Genomic DNA, 17,653 nt, shown 5'->3' with positions numbered 1-17,653 from the left:
ATGAACCAGTGAGGATAAAGCATATTCAGCAGGCATGAGGTGCTGACTGGTGGCAGACTGGAGTGGTGCATGGGCAATAGTGTGGAAACCACACAGAAGCACTCTGAAGTGAAAACTTTGTGTTGCAGTATCCCACCTGAATATTGCATTTCTGGCGCTAGAATATGTTTCTAGCCTTTTTTTTAACTATAAATAATCATCATATTACCTTGGCAATTTTTCTACTGTGCTCCTGGTGTATATTATATGTCCATCCATGATTTTTATGTATCTCATGGATACATTTCCTGCAGGCATTCACAACCACTTAGCTAACTCATTTCTAAAGTGCCCCAGGACCAGTGGTTTTCAACTCACTGCTTTGGCCATTGAATTCCATTGAATGACCTTAGGCAAGTCACTGTCTCATCCTTAGAAAAAAGGCAATGGCAAATTCCTCTAAACAAATCTTGCCAAGAAAACACTGGGTAGGTTCATCTGACGGTCACTGTAAGTTGTAAATAACTAAAAGGCATACATTAGCTATGTTGTAGCTGTGTTACATTTTGGAAATATTTCGTGTTACTCTTTTTCTTTTTCTTTATCCAAAGTATTATTGGTTTATGATTGCATGAAAAATATGTGACAAAATAATCTATCTGCTGGAACAACCTGATTTGATTATAAGTTAATGTTCTCGGTGTGGTGTGTTGGTTTTCCTTCATGTTTAAAAAGTGCATGCTCTTGGTTTACCAGATAAGGAAAGAACAGTCTTTCAGAGGACTATAATTCTGAACCTATCCAAAGTTCAACAAACCTTCAGTGCTTCTTGGATTTTTTCAATTTGATTCATTTTGTATCTTTAAAAACCATTTTCTTTTTGCTCTGTCTTGTTGTTCTTAGACTAGATTACTATCAAGTTATATAGTTATCAGTGGAATTTTTAGTGTCCTTAAACAGTCGGGAGAAATTTGGCAACTGCAGAGTCTCCCCATTAAACTAAGTGGGGTGGGTGGGATTAACTTTATCTGAATCCTAGCACAACTTTCTTCACTGCTAATCTGTAGTTTGCTGATAAATTGAGCACTGCAGAGCAGAAGTCGCTATAGCGGTGATGATGGGGAAGATACGAAAAGAATTTCCCCCAGCATTGGGCAAAGAGCAAACAGTGGGACTGAGCGTCCAAAGAGCTCTAGAGGAAATTGTGTATGTCAGATGGATTTTTAAAGCAGCATAATGGGAAATCTAGAAAAATATTCTGAGGAAAAGTAGTAACTTCTCTCTGAACTTGATACAATTGGTCCCCTGTACCTAGAGAGTCAACCAACCACGACTTGAAAATACTGTATTCTAAACAAAATTCCAAAAAAAACCCCACATTTTATTTTGTCACCTTAGAGAAGGTATGCTATTTTAGTAGACTATTGTATAAAATGGTATTTAATCATGTATAGATTTTGGTATCCAAGGTTTTTGATGATTAATCGTTGTGGGTTTGATTTATCTGCCCATTCTACAATAGCTCCATCGTTGATGCTTTGCCATTATTACATTGCACTTTATTGTCCATTTTAGCTGTGAAACTACCTCTCCCCATTTTGGAATATTCTGCACTTTGGCCTAGATCTGTGTATTAGTCTCCTGTTTTTAACATTTTATGCTGTATGTTGATTTTAATGACTGTTTTATTGATGCTGATGTTTTTATTGTTGGGATATTTGTTTTATTGTTTTGTTGTTGTTATTATATTGTTGTATCGGGCAAGGCCCCATGTAAGCCGCCCCGAGTCCCTTCGGGGAGATGGGGCGGGGTATAAAAATAAAGTTGTTGTTGTTGTTGTTATTATTATTATTATTATTATTATTATTATATGTGTGTGTCCTGGAACCAAAACCTGGCAGACACTGAGGGTCTACTGCCCCGGTTTGCATGTAATAGTATACCAGATTTATGATGGAAACATCCATTTGATTAGAAATACTCTAAGAGAATGAAATATATATAAAACTATAGAAATTTCTTTATACTATTTATTTCTTCTTCTTCTTTCTTTAGGGGATGAGAAAAAATTAGTGCCCTATATATTTGCTGATTCAAGAATATCTAATATCTCACAATTTCCCAGAAATTTTTTCCGTGTGATACATGATATGTGCGATAAAATACAGAACCTGGTAGTGATAACTAAATTGACTAATTTATATTCAGACACAATAGAAAGAGAAATGATATCTGAGGAAATGTATTATTTTAAAGAGAACCTAGCATAATCTAATTTAAACAAGTAGTTTTCTTCAGCTTCACATTATAAATACCAAATATGGATGGCATGAATATATGTATAGGCAAGGCAATCCCCAGGTTAGGAACAAGACAGGTTCTGTAGGTTTGTTCTTAAGATGAATTTGTATGTAAGTCGGAATTTGTATGTAAGGTAGATTTTTAAGTGTAACACTAGCCAAATAATTGTATATATTAGCTTTGGATTTGCTGTCTGTTCCCCTGTTCATAAGATTTCATCTCACTTTCAGTCCGTGTGATAATTGGATATTGAAAGAATTGGCTTGTGGAAATAAGGATGGGTGAGAAAGCTTCAGTGGAGACACTTTTTTTCCTATGATAACTCTTCCAGGTTTGAATTTCCCTCCCTTGGAGTAGGTTTCTCTCACTTCCTCTTGTCTTACCCCTGTTCTTAACCATGAGTCATTTGTAAATTGGATGTTTGTAAATCAAGGACTGTCTTTAATTCATCTGTCTTATTCTTCCTATTTCAGTGAACTGGCATTTTTAATTGAGTAACAATAATACTGTTATTTTAAGTTAATAGACAATTTCCAAAAATGTTCAGCATGGTAACATTTTATTTCAAAAGAGATCTTTCAAAAATGAAAGGTCTGGTAAAAAAAATTTGAAAGAAGAAGTCATGTCTTTTCAAGTGGCTGATGTTTACGGAAACCATCAATATTTTAAAATTATATCATTTATACTTTCAGCTGGTAGAAACAAGAAGTATTTCCAATGTGAGAGGGACAAAACATTTGGCAATAGAAGTGTAAGCATTGCCATAAGAATATTATAAGGTGTGAACTAGATAGAGAAGCAGTTGGGTGACATGGGAAATAAAAGAAGTTAAAGAGATTGCAAAACACTCAAATGAATTCTCTCGCATTTTCAGAAAGGGACTGTGCCAAAAAGTACAGACTAAAAATTCTGACAAATTGAAGACAAACACACTTTTAAGTCCAAATGGTATCCATCTGAGAATTATAATTAAAAATATAACAGTAGACTTCTGTATCAGGTTAGTAAGTAGCTTGGCAGTATATTTAAACAATATTTTCCCAAGGCTCTCTATTTTTCAGCTATGCTGGAAGGAGCAATGGTGTGTTTTATCCCATGTGCTCTGCTTTAAATTGCCAATAGTTGGTTGTGGTGTTTTCCTTTGAGAATTGTGTCTTACACACAAAACATTAGCACATGTGAATGAGTCCCCAATATCTGCATTACAGTTATTAGAAGTACATATACCATAAATAAGAGTTAGGATACATGTAACTCATTATGTTTTCATCAAAAAAACTTTTAAGAGTTTATAAGATTGTATTAGGCCAGTTAACCTAATTTAGCTTATTAAACTTTTAGGAATGGGGGGAAAACATTTCTGTAGAAGCCTGAACCTTACAGATAGATTACAAATTCAGATCCTGTAGTATAGAACCAGGATAATAGAGGAAGGGAAATGCATATACAGTAGAGTCTCACTTATCCAACATAAACGGGCCGGCAGAATGTTGGATAAGTGAATATATTGGATAATAAGGAGAGATTAAGTAAAAGCCTATTGAACATCAAAATAGGTTATGATTTTACAAATTAAGCACCAAAACATCATGTTATACAACAAATTTGACAGAAAAAGTAGTCCAATACGCAGTAATGGTATGTAGTAATTACTGTATTTACGAATTTAGCACCAAAATATCACGATGTATTGAAAACATTGACTACAAAAATGTGTTGGATAATCCAGAACGTTGGATAAGCGAGTGTTGGATAAGTGAGACTCTACTGTATAGTTAATCGCTGTATTTTAAGGGATATATTCTAGGACTCTCTGTGGATACCGGAAAGAGTGGCTAATAGTAGACCCCACCCTTTCACTATATTTGGATTAGAAGCAAAACGTAGAATTACATTTGAAGACCTAGAGATGCCTACAAACACTTCTGGGAGAGAATATTTTTTAGAGCGCAAGTGAAACTATAGATAACAAGCCTATGGATAAGGAGGCCATTAATATATTGAATGACCTCTCTCCCTCACTCTGGTAGACTACGTAAAACCTTGCAAACTGTCTCTAGACTGGATGGCTTACTCTTGACACATTGGTAGGCACTTTCACTTCCATTTGTATATTGTAGTGGTCTATCACTTCCCTCAGTTTTGACCACCATCACACAATCTCTATTTCTCATGCTGTACTTCTGATGCCGTTCTGTGAGGTTGCTCATTCTCCAGAGAAGTTTGTGAGAGGCATTCAGTACTTCTACAGGGATGTGGTTTATCAATGACTACTCTATCCCCAGTTCTCAAGATCTGAGCTGAGCGAGATAGGGCTAATGTAGACATGCAAATATTATGATGTTTAGTAAATATGAAAACCAAATGTTTTCCTCATTGTTTTCCAAAAGCAAATGCTTCAATGTACATTTCTATTTCTGTGTATTAAATGTCAATTTATTGTCAGATGCAATTTGAATTTTTATTATTGATGGTAAAATTCATGTTCTGTATGGGAATCAGGATCTAGTAAAACAGAATACATTTATTAGGAACAGTTTCCATTGAATATTTTCATTTTTGTCTATATGACCTAGTTTTTGAAAACCTAGGTGGGAGTGTGCTGCATTGCTGATGTTTTTCTTTGAAACCATAGATTTTTTTGTTACTACTAAATTAATTCTGCAGCACAGCTAAGTGTGGCATAACTAAAAAAAATCTTGCAATCTCCAAGCTATGCATAAGCATTCCTTTTATTCAAACTGTGTACAAAAACCACTTTTAAGAAAACAGTAACAATCTGTTGTATCCATAGCAAATAGTTCATGCTATGCTGTGTAGTCTTTTACTGATAGGGAATTTCAGTGTTCCATCAATGTTTTTGTTATGACCATTTTATTTCTTCGATTATATTTAACATTGTAGTAATAAACCTTTATATAGGTTACTGTTCAGCATTTTACATACTCTATATCCAGATACTCTATAAGGAATATATCCAAATAGCATTTTCTGGAAGTTTGTTATTGTCAAACAAAATGATGAGTGGAAAAACAAGTTGCTTTTTCAATCTATATATATATAAAAGAGTGATGGCATCAGGGCAGCGGACAAAACAACAAAACTACAGGCCCCCCAACCTCGAAATTTGACAACACAACCCATCATCCACGGCTCTAGGTTGATACAACAAAAAGAAAAGAAAAATAAAGTCCTAATTAGAGGGAAAGGAATAATTGTTTTTATGCCAGTTAGAGGGCTAAGCTCTGCCCACTTGGTCTCCTAGCAACCTACTGAGCCCAGGGGACAGGCAGTTAGGCCTCAGGCCTCTTCCACACTGCCTATAAGATACAGATTATCTGATTTGAACTGGATTATATGGCAGTGTACACTCAAGGCCCGTCCACACAGCTATATAACCCATTTATAATCTTATATTATTTACTTTGGACTGGATTATATGGCAGTGTAGACTCAAGGCCCTTCCACACAGCTATATTACCCATTTATAATCTGCTTTGAACTGGATTTTCTTGAGTCCACACTGCCATATCATTCACTTCAGTGTGCATTTTATACAGCTGTGTAGAAGGAGCCTCATATAATCCAGTTCTAAGCAGATAATATAAGATTATAAATATACAGTGGAGTCTCACTTATCCAACATAAACAGGCCGGCAGAACTTTGGATAAGTGAATGTGTTGGATAATAAGCATTCACAACACATGGACAACGTATAAATACTACACAATACTACACAGGGACATAGACCCCCTCTACCCTCACCACTTTCACAGTACACAAACAACCAAATGCATACTAAACATAAAGACAGCCATACAACAGACATTCAATACCACCACCATCTCAACAAGTTCTCACCAACACCACCAGACAATGCCACAGCAACGCGTGGCTGGGCACAGCTAGTGTATTATAAACCCAAATTGAGTGGTTTAATTCTTCAGGTTACAGTTGACAGCACTTTTCATGGCAGACAATTTCATATCCCCAGGAAGAAAAATTATATGCATTTCAGTGAATATATTTGTCCAGAACTATGTGATTGCTAGATCATAACAAGCAGCTATTTGTGTATGTCTGTAGAAACATCTAGCTGGTCGAGTGTGACATTAAAAGGAGAATCATAGTGTGGTCAGAAATATAATGTTGCTGTGTTATTGCAACAAGTGGACCTGCAAAAATGTTGCTTATGAATCTCCATGCTAGAGAAGTAACAGGACTCAGCTGGACACTTTCATGTACTGCCTTTGCCAGGTCACTTCTGCTTTGCTGTTTTCATAATACACAAAAAGGTTCAAATGTTCAGTGAATATTGGTTCTGTGCCCTGTTGTCTGATCTACCCCAGGTTAGTATCCATCACTCCTTATTCATGCAACTTGACTGAGACTTGTCTTAAGAAAAAAGTCAAAGGGTGATTTTTTTTTCTTAAGAAAGGGGTCTTAAAAGTTCAGAAGAACATATACATTTAAAAAAAGATTACAAAATGCAGATCTTGTGCATGCAGCCTTTTTTCTGTGATTCATATGTTATTTGAGTGATTATATCTGGGGTCCCCAAACTAAGGCCCGGGGGCCGGATGCGGCCCTCCAAGGTCATTTACCTGGCCCCGCTCTCAGTTTTATAATATAATATATTGTATATACATATAATATTGATAATAATATTATAATGGAATACAAAATAACACTAATAATAATAATACCATAAAATAGTATTAATTATATATTATTTATTACTAATAATATTACAGTATAGTGGTATAGTTCAATATAGTAATATATAATGCTAATAGTGTGCTATGCTAATAATATAACATACTGTACGTACATATAATTTGTAAGCCACTCTGAGTCCCCTTTGGGGTGAGAAGGGTGTGATACAAATGTAGTAAATAAATATAGTAAATAAATAAATAAATAAATTTTATGCTTAGGCTCGCCCAAAGTCTGAAATGACTTGATGGCACACAACAACAACAAGAACAACAATCCTAATTAACTTGACTATCTCATTGGCCATAAGCAGGCCCACACTTCCCATTGAAATCCTGATAAATGTATGTTGGTTAAAATTGTTTTTATTTTTAAATATTGTATTGCTCTTTCACTGTTATTTCATTGTTCTTGTTGTTATTTTTGCACTACAAATAAGATATGTGTAGTGTACATCGGAATTTGTTTGTATTTTTTTTCAAATGATAATTTGGCCCCTCAACAGTTTGAAGGATTGTGGACTGGCCCTCTGCATAAAAAGTTTGGGGACCCCTGGATTATATTGTTTCTGTTTATGTGATTGTTTTAGTCAATTGTTATGTTTTTTTTCTTTGTATTCTTATAGCGTTTTATAGCGTTTCAGTGTTTTATTGTACAATGTTTTATGCTGATTTTATATTGGAAACCGCCCTGAGTCCCTCTTGGGAGAGAGGGCGGTATACAAATAAACTTTTACTTTACTTACTTTTACTTACATGCTACATGTATTTTACTAGTAGTCTTGTCAAAGCCCAGTAGTTAATTTGAGATAAGGGATAAATTATATTGCTTTTGATTTTATGAGTCAGATACTGATCAAAATCTTGCAGTTAAGGGGATTTTCAAATATTGTAATTTTGGAGAATTTCTTTTCAACTGAAATAATTTGACCTACTAATATGACAGCACCTGTCTTTTCTAACAGCTCAATTTTAGCATTGTTCACTCCAGAAGCAACTACGGTTGCTCCTGACATGAAAAAACAAACAAAAAAAACTTGGGAGTGAGGGGCTTAAATATCTTAAAGGCACCAAATCCCAACTTACCTTTGTTAATAATTGGATGGGACACCACCAAAGAATACAAAGTGCTGTAGGCTATATTCCGAGGAAGGAACTGGCAAAACTAGATCTGAATATTCCTTGTCTGAGAAAACCCTATGAAATTCATAGGGTTGACATTAAGTCGACAGGTGACTTAAAAATACAAAATGAGTACCATTGTGTGGATTGAATCTGTGCTCAGTGGGGTATCATCCCAAGTAAGCAACCTCATCATTACAGTGTTGCAATGAGCTATTTATAAGATTGCCCTTGTGCCTAGTTAGTAAGCTGCAACTAGTGGAAAATTCAGCAGCTTGAGTACTTGGTGGATCATTCATGTATGTATTTATTATTTGTATCTTGAAAGCACTGTGCTGGCTGTCTTTGAAATACTAAACTTCATTCTCGTCTTTTAATCAGTACAAAATCCTAAATAGCTTGCCAGGTCACTTCCTATATACTCCCAGTTGGCCACTGGGTGTATATAGGTGGTTTTCTAATTATTTAATATTTTTTGAAGTGTGTTACATTTTTCCTGTGTACATGTCTTCTTTCAGATAAATAATATTAATATATTTCATAGGACTTCAACCATAGTGTAAATTTGGGTGATGATTCAACAATGTACTTTGATATATAACAACAATGAATCTGGGTTTTTCTTCTCTTTCTGCTCAATGCAGCTTGCTGAAATGCCAGAACTTTGTACCTGGGTGTTTCTGAGCCATCTGGGGCAGGTTTTTAGGGTACACAGCATGCTGCAGGGTAGGTTCACTGATATGGAGAAAAGTAATGGAATCCAGATGGAGTCCATCATTGTATTTCTTTTTTAATGTCAAAATACCAAAGAGGATCTGAACACATGCTAGTCTTTTTAAAGTATGCTAATGCTACTATTATAAGCTGAACAGAACAGAGTTCTTTTTCTTGTTGAAAATGAATCTCTTTTCATCTGTACTCTAAATTCTGAAAATGTTTTCATGTTAAAGTTCAAGGCATTAAAGGGAAGAAATTATAATATTATATGTCTTGTATGTTTCCTAAACTTTTTGGACCAGTATGTGGCTTCATACAATTTGTTGCTTACTAAGCTTACATGTGAACTATGATCTATGTGTATATCATAGTTGATGTCTAGACATTTTTCATGATATAATTGCAGAGGTTCTTGTGTGAATCCTGCTACCTATATGAAGTGTACTCTGTAACTTTTTAACAAAAATCTTTTGTTGTATTTTGGATTAAGTAGTGGGTTATATAGGTATATACATTCACTTCAACAGTGTGCTCAAGGTAGTGGACATTTCTCTTTCTTCTGATTTGATTCTCATGAAATCTGTATGATGTCGTTTTCATAAGTGGGGTTATTTTGGGCTATTATATTCGTATTTGTTGTTGTACTCAGGCACTGAATGTTTGCCTTTTTTGTTTGTTGGAATCCGCCCTGAGTCCCCTCGGGGAGATAGGGCGAAATATAAATAAAGTCTTTTTCTTCTCCTTCTCCATCTCCTTCTTCTTTTTCTCCTCCCCCTCCACCTCCTTCTTCTACAACTCCTCCTCCTCCTCCTCCTCCTCCTCCTCCTCCTCCTCCTCCTCCTGCTAAGTGATAATGATTAACCCAAGTTTGCTCAGTGATTTTCATGATTTGATGGGGACTTGAACTCTTAAGGCCAGACCAATGCTGATCATAACACTAGACTGGTTCTCAATATATGCATAGCTATAAACCAAAGATTCTCAACTTTCAGTCATGGAGTACCTTTGAAATGTAAAATTGAAGGGGAGCACTCAATTTCATCTTGCAAATACATACTGTATTTGACAAATAAAATGACAATACTATTGATGAAGCAAGGTAGTTTAACAATTTAAGCATGCAAGATATTAAGTTGTATCATTCAATTTTTTTATTTTCTCTACCAATTTTACATTACAGACAGAACTACACGCATAAAAGAGAAAAAAGTATGCTTCCATGTCTATTCCAGTTAAGTTGGCAGACATTTTGATATTTTTAAAGACCTGTTTTCAGCCAGCAATCCACTGAAACATTTTAACATTATCCTTCCAAACAGAAATATTTTGTCCTCACGATGTAAAACAAAGTACCGTGCATTGATATTAAAAAAAATAAATTACAAGTGATACATTTTTTAAATTGACTGAACAGCAAGAAAAAGCAAGTAAACTGCAGTCTTTTTTTTTTTTGAAATAATTTTTATTGTGATTTTCCTCAAAAAAAGAGACAAACAAGGAAAACAAACAGTAACACTTTTAGGGATGGGGATGAGTTGGAGAATACACATGAATAGGGTAGGGGGAGAGAATGGGTTTAGGGTTTAAAGGTGAGGGGGTGAACACTATAGGGGAGGGGAGGTGGGGTTGGGGAGGTAGGTGGTTTGACTTCCGATTTTGTTCTTCTCAGTTCGTTAAGTCAATCATTTTTCCTTTATATATTTATTCCTTAAGTAGTCCTCAAAATTAGACCAGTCAGTAGCTTTCAGTGTATTGCCGTTACTTCTCCTGATCAAAAAAGATAATTGGTCCATGTTCTTAATTTCCATCAATTTGTCCAACCATTGTTCTTTCGTCGGTGCTTGCGTCTATTTCCAGAGTCTTGCTATTAGGAGCCTTGCTGCGGTAATAAAAAAGTTGAAAAGTTTGTCGGTATTAGAGTCAATTCTGTCCTTGGGGTCATAGAGGCCCAACAGGAGTAATTCGGGGTTTTTTTTTACGAATTTTGTCTTTAATATGTCATTGCTCTCCTCCAAAATTGTAGTCCAAAATCTGTCCAATTTCTTACACTTCCACCACATATGGAAGTAAGATCCTGTTTGGGCTTTGCACCTCCAGCATTTATTGTTTACGTTCTTATATATATGACCTATTTTTTTAGGTGTTAAGTACCACCTATGTATAAGTTTAAGCCAATTTTCTTTCATGTCTACTGAATACGTATATTTAATTTTTTTGTTCCAAATTGATTCCCATTCATACATTTGAATGGGTCTATCTATGTTTCTGGCCCATAATATCATTTTGATATTTTTAAGGACCTGTTTTCAGCCAGCAATCCACTGAAACATTTTAACATTATCCTTCCAAACAGAAATATTTTGTCCTCACGATGTAAAACAAAGTACCGTGCATTGATATTAAAAAAAATAAATTACAAGTGATACATTTTTTAAATTGACTGAACAGCAAGAAAAAGCAAGTAAACAGCAGTCTTATATACAATGAAACTCTGCTTTAAACTGAGAGCCAGCATAAAGAAACATTTTAAATACTGGACAGAAATTCAGGAAGGCCCAGTTTCAGATCCCAGTGTAACCATACATTTTGAAAAATTGACACTAACCATTTAGTATCCCTTGCCATATAGAGTGGTTACTGGAATAAATGAAGCAGGTATGTAATGGTAACCGTTTGGAAAAAAAACAAAACAAACCTGTATCTTTGCTGTCTGTTACAAAAATTCAAATTACTTGCACTTCATTTCAAATATATATTTTAAAAGGTCTTAAAAGGTATGTTTACTTGCTATCCCCAAGGGTAGTATACTGCCATCTCTCCACACTGGCAGGTTTGACTTTGCAGATTTGATTAAAAAATATTCTCCTAGTTTTCTAGTACAACTCTATGGTCAATATAAAGAAAAGTTTGTTTATTAGTTGTCCTGTAGGTGAGAGTTTCTAAGATTTGAGTAGTGAACTGAGTCGGTCATGTATATGTACCTCTTCTATTAACTTTATACATTACTAGCTTGGGGGCCCGGCGGTGCCCGGGTTATTTGAGAATGGAATTGTTTGCCTTTGTTCCAAGTTTAGTCTCGATCCAGTGTCAGTTGTCTTCAATTGGTATGGGTGAACTACAACTCCCATATGTAAGTCCATGGTCCATCCCCCTCCAAATAGCGCCAGGATGTAAAGTAGGTCATGGGGACGCAATGTGTCAAGTTTGATCTTGATCAGTCATTGGTGTGGGTTGCAGTGGTCTGAGGAAGTGAGTGAAGGTACTGTAAATCCCATCTTCCCTGGTCAGTTGTTTCCTCAAACGGCAGGAGGACTTAAAGCTGGCCACATTGCACTTGTGTGTCAAGTTTGGTACAGTTTCATCATTCATGGGCATCACAGTGGTCTGTGGGAGGTGAATTGGATGAAGGTACTGGAAATCCCATCATCCTTGGTGCATTCTCCTGCAAACCACACCAGGACATAAATTGTGTCACATTGCACCTGTGTGTCAAGTATGGTACTGTTTCATCTTTCATGGGTATCACAGTGGTCCATGGGAGGTGAATTGGGTGAGGGTACTGCAAATCCCATCATCCATGGCCCACCCTGCGCCAAACTGGACCAGGGCGTAAAGGGGGCCACATTGCACCTGTGTGTCAAGTATGGTACAGTTTCATCATTCATGGGAATCACAGTGGCCTGTGGGAGGTGAATTGGATGAAGGTACTGCAAATCCCATCGTCCTTGGTCCATCCTCCCCCAAACTGCTGCAACATATAAAGTGTGTCATTTGGGATATATATACCAGATTTGGTTCAGTTCTGTCATATGTAGCAGTTGCTGTGGTCTCAAGAAGCGAGTGAAGGTACTGCATGTCCCATCTGTGTGCCAAATTTGGTCCAGTTCCATCACTGGTGGGCATCGCAGTGGTCTGTGGGAATCGTAGCGATTGAAAGTACTACATATCCCATCACCCATGGTCCATCATCCTGCAAACGGCACCAGGACATAAAGCGCATCATGGGGTAGGCTCTCTGGAATTGTGGGAGTTGGAGTCCACAACACCTGCCCAAGTTGGCCCATGCCTGGTTTAAAGGCCCCAAAGGCCATCTAGTCGAACCCCTTTCTGCCATGGAGGAAGATACCATCCAAGCCTTCCCGACAGATGGCCATCTAGTCATAAATACGATTGGGAGCTAGAGAGAGTCCTAGATTTGAAAGGGGTCTCTGAAGGTCATCCAGTCCAGCCCCTTCTGCTGTAAAGGAAGACACCATCCAAGCCCTCCTGACAGATGGCCATCCAGTCATACATACGATTGGGAGATAGATAGAGTCCTAGATTTGAAAGGGGTCTTTGAAGGTCATCCAGTCCAGCCCCTTCTGCCACAAAGGAAGAGACCATTCAAGCCCTCCCGACAGAAGGTCATTCCAACCATACATACCATTGAGACATTTATTTATTTATGTATTTATTTAATTCTGATATTTCTCCCCCGCCTTTCTGCAATGGACCCAAAGTGGCTTGCAAGGTCATTAAGCCACGTGCTAACATCCACCATATAAATAAAACATAATAGCAGGGTTCAGTGGGGCAGGTGAACTACAACTCCCATATGCAAGTCCATCATCCATGGTCCATCCCACTCCAAACAGGGCCCGGATGTGTAGTAGGCCATGGGGACTGTATGTGTCAGGCCTGTTAGAGTGAGTAGGCCAAAGCCTGCTCTGTGGTAGTTTTTTGCCTCAGTAAAAACTGGGGGGGGGGGGGGGAGTAAACGATCCTTAAAAGGAAAGAATAAAAAGATAGTCATTATTTTCTCTTTAGTCTGCTGTGAATAGTATTTACGTACTGCCGCCTTACCTTGTTGAAGGAGAGTGCTGTATCCAAAAGACACAGGCAAAAGCTGCTGTTTGGAACCATGTGGAACAGGGAAGATGGCTGCCTCTTTTGCGGCCTAGCACAATGGAGCCAGGCTGCAAGGCCTGAAATGTGTTAGCAAAATGATCAAAGGAGGCTTGGATTGGGGCTTTGGGGGCTAGAAGTGTTCATAAGCATATCGTTAAAAAGATAATAACAATGTTCTCTGCTGTCTTTTGAGGCAAGTAGGGCCTTACAAAGAAGTTGAAAGCTGAGGCAAGATGGCATCTTCCTTTTCGGCCTAGCAGCGAGGGGCCAGCCTGGAAGGCCTTAAACATGTCAGCAGAGGGGCCAAAGGGGGCCATCCGTTGTCAGTGGGTTCATGGGGTGATGTGTGTCAGGTTTGGTCCAGGTCCGGCCTTTCTGGTGGTGGCAGTGGTGTTTTGGATTACCAAAGTGTAAGCCGAGGCTACCAAAGTGTAGGCCGAGGCTGTTAACTCTCCCAGAGCTAGCATCGTTCTGAGGAGAGAAGTAGGCCGAACGAAGCCAGTTGGTAGTAGTTTTTCCCTCAGCGATCCCAGTGGCCTGTGAAAGTGGCAGCCAATCAGAGCTGGCCCATATTCCGGCTGGCCAATTAGAAAGCTGATCCATATTCTGCGAGGCCAATCAAAACGCGAGCGCATATTCCGCCAGGCCAGTCAAAACGCTGATACATACTCCGATTTCACTTTTATTATATATATAGAAGATTTAAAAGGGCAGAGTTATTTGAAGATAAGAATGGATTTGTAGCAAACATTTGGCTTATTTAAAATGCACCTATAGTTTGAATTTATAGATTCAGTTGGCTAAGTATTGCTGCTGCACATTTGTTTCAGCAGACCTGACACCAAGTCCCCGTTATAGCATCCTGCTCTGGACAGGATGCAAATTTCTGAACAAGGAATGAGGTTTGACCAAATAAAAGTAAGGCAAAAAAAAAAAACTTGGAAAATGTCAGGGTCAAAAAAGTGTTTGGGAGTTGAGGGAATGTGAGGTTCCAGGTTGCGGATATGGCTTCAAGAATGCCTGAGTAGCAGCTATGCCTTTTCTGAAAGCAAAACAAATTTAAGCATTATGATAATTCTTTATCCAAGAATATTTAGCTTGTATTAAGAACCCCTGTCATGTCTTCCCCTGGAAGCACTTTGATTTGAATATTCCTTGAGTTTCTCTGGAAACAAAGGCAGAGATAGACTGTAAGTAAAATTGTCGATTGGATGGGAAGTGAAGAGTATGTTTGAGGGCTCATATATGACATTCACCTCAGTCTTCCTTGCCTTGTACTTTACATAGGAACTGTGTGGACTTCTAAAAGACAAATTAGTGGGGTTTGGAGAAAATCAAGCCTGAATGCTTCCAAGAAGCCAAGATATGTAACTAACCTGAGATTATTGTACTTTGGATATATCATGAGAAGACATGTCTCACTAGAAAAGACAATAGCACTTGGTAAGGTAGAAGACATTACAGATGCAGACCATAGTACTGGGTGTGCAGGACTTGAGCAGGGTTTTAACAGGGTGACTTGGAGGTCTTTTATTTGTCAGATCACCATAAGTCAAAGCTTACATGACATCAGTTAACAACAAATTTTGTTCTTTATGCTTTCACAAGATTTATCAACACAGATTGAGTATCCCTTATCCAAACTGCTTGAGACCAGAAATGTTTTGTACTTTGGAATTTGGATTGTGGTATTCCAGATAAGAGATGCACATTTACCACATTTTAACCTCATCCCAAACCAAGTTTCACGTCATGTCGAAGTTGTATTTAATGAAAAATATTCCCTATGCTGCCTCCCCCCCCCCCCCAGTTTGTGCCTGCTTTTTCATAGCTGCAAAGGAAAAAAAACAACCTTTTCTGCTTTGATCGTTCAATCTCTATCCTTCCCACCTGCAAAAAACAAAAAGTAACCCTTTCTCCTCCTTCCCCCAGATAGTCCAAATACTCTCCTTCTCAGCTGCAAAGGAAGAACAATCCTTTCTCTTCCCCTGATCACTCCCAGTTTTCTTTTCTTTCAAGGCCAGACTATTTTTCAGAACTCTCCACTTGTGCATGCTTTTGACTCTTATGAAAGCCAAAAAAAAAAAACCCTTCAAATACACCTCCCAGTTGCCAAATAAACACAATACCAAAACATTGCAATGTGCTCATTAAAAAAAAAGTTAATATGCATATCACTGAAGCTTTGAAACTGAAAAGAGGACAGCTCAGTGGTGCACAGACTCTAAAAGTTCAACTGTTCTTATCTTATCCTTTAAAAAATTAGGGGGGGGGGCATGTATGAAGATGATACCACCTTAGGTATGCAGATGATACCACTCCGATGGCCGAAAGCGAGGAAGAGCTGAGGAGCCTTATCACCAAGGTGAAAGAAGAAAGTGCAAAAGCTGGGTTGCAGTTAAACATCAAGAAAACCAAGATCATGGCAATCAGACCAATTGACAACTGGCAAATAGAGGGAGAAAACGAGGAGGCCGTGACAGCCCGGGCTGTGGCGCAGGCGGGAGAGCAAGCCAGTGCAATTAACTGCAATGAATCACTCTGACCAGGAGGTCATGAGTTTGAGCCCCGCTCGGAGCCTATGTTTGTTTGTCTTTGTTCTATGTTAAAAGGCATTTAATGTTTGCCTATATGTGTAGTGTGATCCGCCCTGAGTCCCTTTCGGGGTGAGAAGGGCGGAATATAAATGCTGTAAATAACAAATAATAATAATAATTTCTAGGCGCGAAGATCACTGCAGATGCAGACTGCAGCCAGGAAATCAGAAGACGTCTACTTCTTGGGAGGAGAGCAATGGCCAACCTCGATAAAATACTGAAAAGCAGAGACATCACACTGGCAACGAAGGTCCGCATAGTGAAAGCAATGGTATTCCCCATAGTGACCTATGGATGCGAGAGCTGGACCATAAGGAAGGCTGAGTGAAGGAAGATAGACGCTTTTGAACTTTGGTGCTGGAGGAAAATCCTGAGAGTGCCTTGGACCGCAATAAGATCCAACCAGTCCATCCTCCAGGAAATAATGCTCGACTGCTCACTGGAGGGAAGGATATTAGAGGCAAAGTTGAAGTATTTTGGCCACATCATGAGGAGACAGGAAAGCTTGGAGAAGATCATGATGCTGGGGAAAATGGAAGGAAAAAGGAAGAGAGGCCGACCAAGGGCGAGATGGATGGACGGTATCCTTGAAGTAACTGGCTCGACCTTGAAGGAACTGGGGGCAGTGACGGCCGACAGGGAGCTCTGCGTGGACTGGTCCATGAGGTCATAAAGAGTTGAAAACGACTGAATGAGTGAGACGACAACGGTGTATGAAGATGGAGACAGCACAGATGAGGAGGAGCCACCCTCCTGCACATGCGGTAAACAAGCTCAAAGCGCCTGCAAAAAGGATTTGTTCAATAAGAAAAGGTGCTAGACAGGCATGTTCCTGTCTTAGCCAAGATGGGCTTACCATGGAAGAACCCATTTTAGGACATGTGTGATAATGTCCTTAATTTGTTTGATAATGGAGGTAATTGGAATAAGTAATGTTCCTGGTTTTGACATTGAGAGCATTGCAAATGATTGTGCATTTTTATTTCTGGATACTCAGTTCTTCCACACAAATTCCTTTCACCCTTTATTTTTCAGGACTAAATGTACTACAGAGTTCCATTTGCAATGCTTACTGTCTTTTGCCTCCTTAATTTAACTTAACTTAAGTATTGTGCAGTATTTGTATCGATTTAGGAGTGAATTCTTAAATTCATATAAGATAGAACCAGAATTAGCATCATATATGGAGATCTTTCCCAAAAATTCACAATTATTCATATTTATTTATGAAATGCAAATACATGTAAATAGTTGTAATGATTCTGTGGCCATTACTGCCCTTGACTTCTGCTCCTGGATACTTCAGTTATTAAAGACAAAATCAGATGGACTTT

The 17,653-nt window shown here is 38.1% G+C and overlaps 1 protein-coding gene and 1 long non-coding RNA gene across 4 annotated transcripts in view; one reads left to right on the top strand and one right to left on the bottom strand.

The window, feature by feature from the left end:
- Positions 1-17,653, top strand: part of mbd5 (methyl-CpG binding domain protein 5) — a 169,438-nt gene that overhangs the window by 77,728 nt on the left and 74,057 nt on the right. The gene's annotated exons all lie outside the window — the stretch shown is intronic.
- LOC134294763 (uncharacterized) lies at positions 10,276-14,344 on the bottom strand. The gene is made up of 2 exons (XR_010001456.1): positions 13,678-14,344; positions 10,276-10,714 (listed from the first exon to the last, which is right to left on the bottom strand). It is a non-coding gene; the product is annotated as an uncharacterized LOC134294763 (long non-coding RNA).

This window comes from Anolis carolinensis, chromosome 1, assembly GCF_035594765.1.
Source record: "Anolis carolinensis isolate JA03-04 chromosome 1, rAnoCar3.1.pri, whole genome shotgun sequence".
Classification (NCBI taxonomy): domain Eukaryota; kingdom Metazoa; phylum Chordata; class Lepidosauria; order Squamata; family Dactyloidae; genus Anolis; species Anolis carolinensis.
The sequence above is the reverse complement of the archived record's forward strand: the minus strand, read 5'-3'. Positions and strand labels throughout refer to the sequence as shown.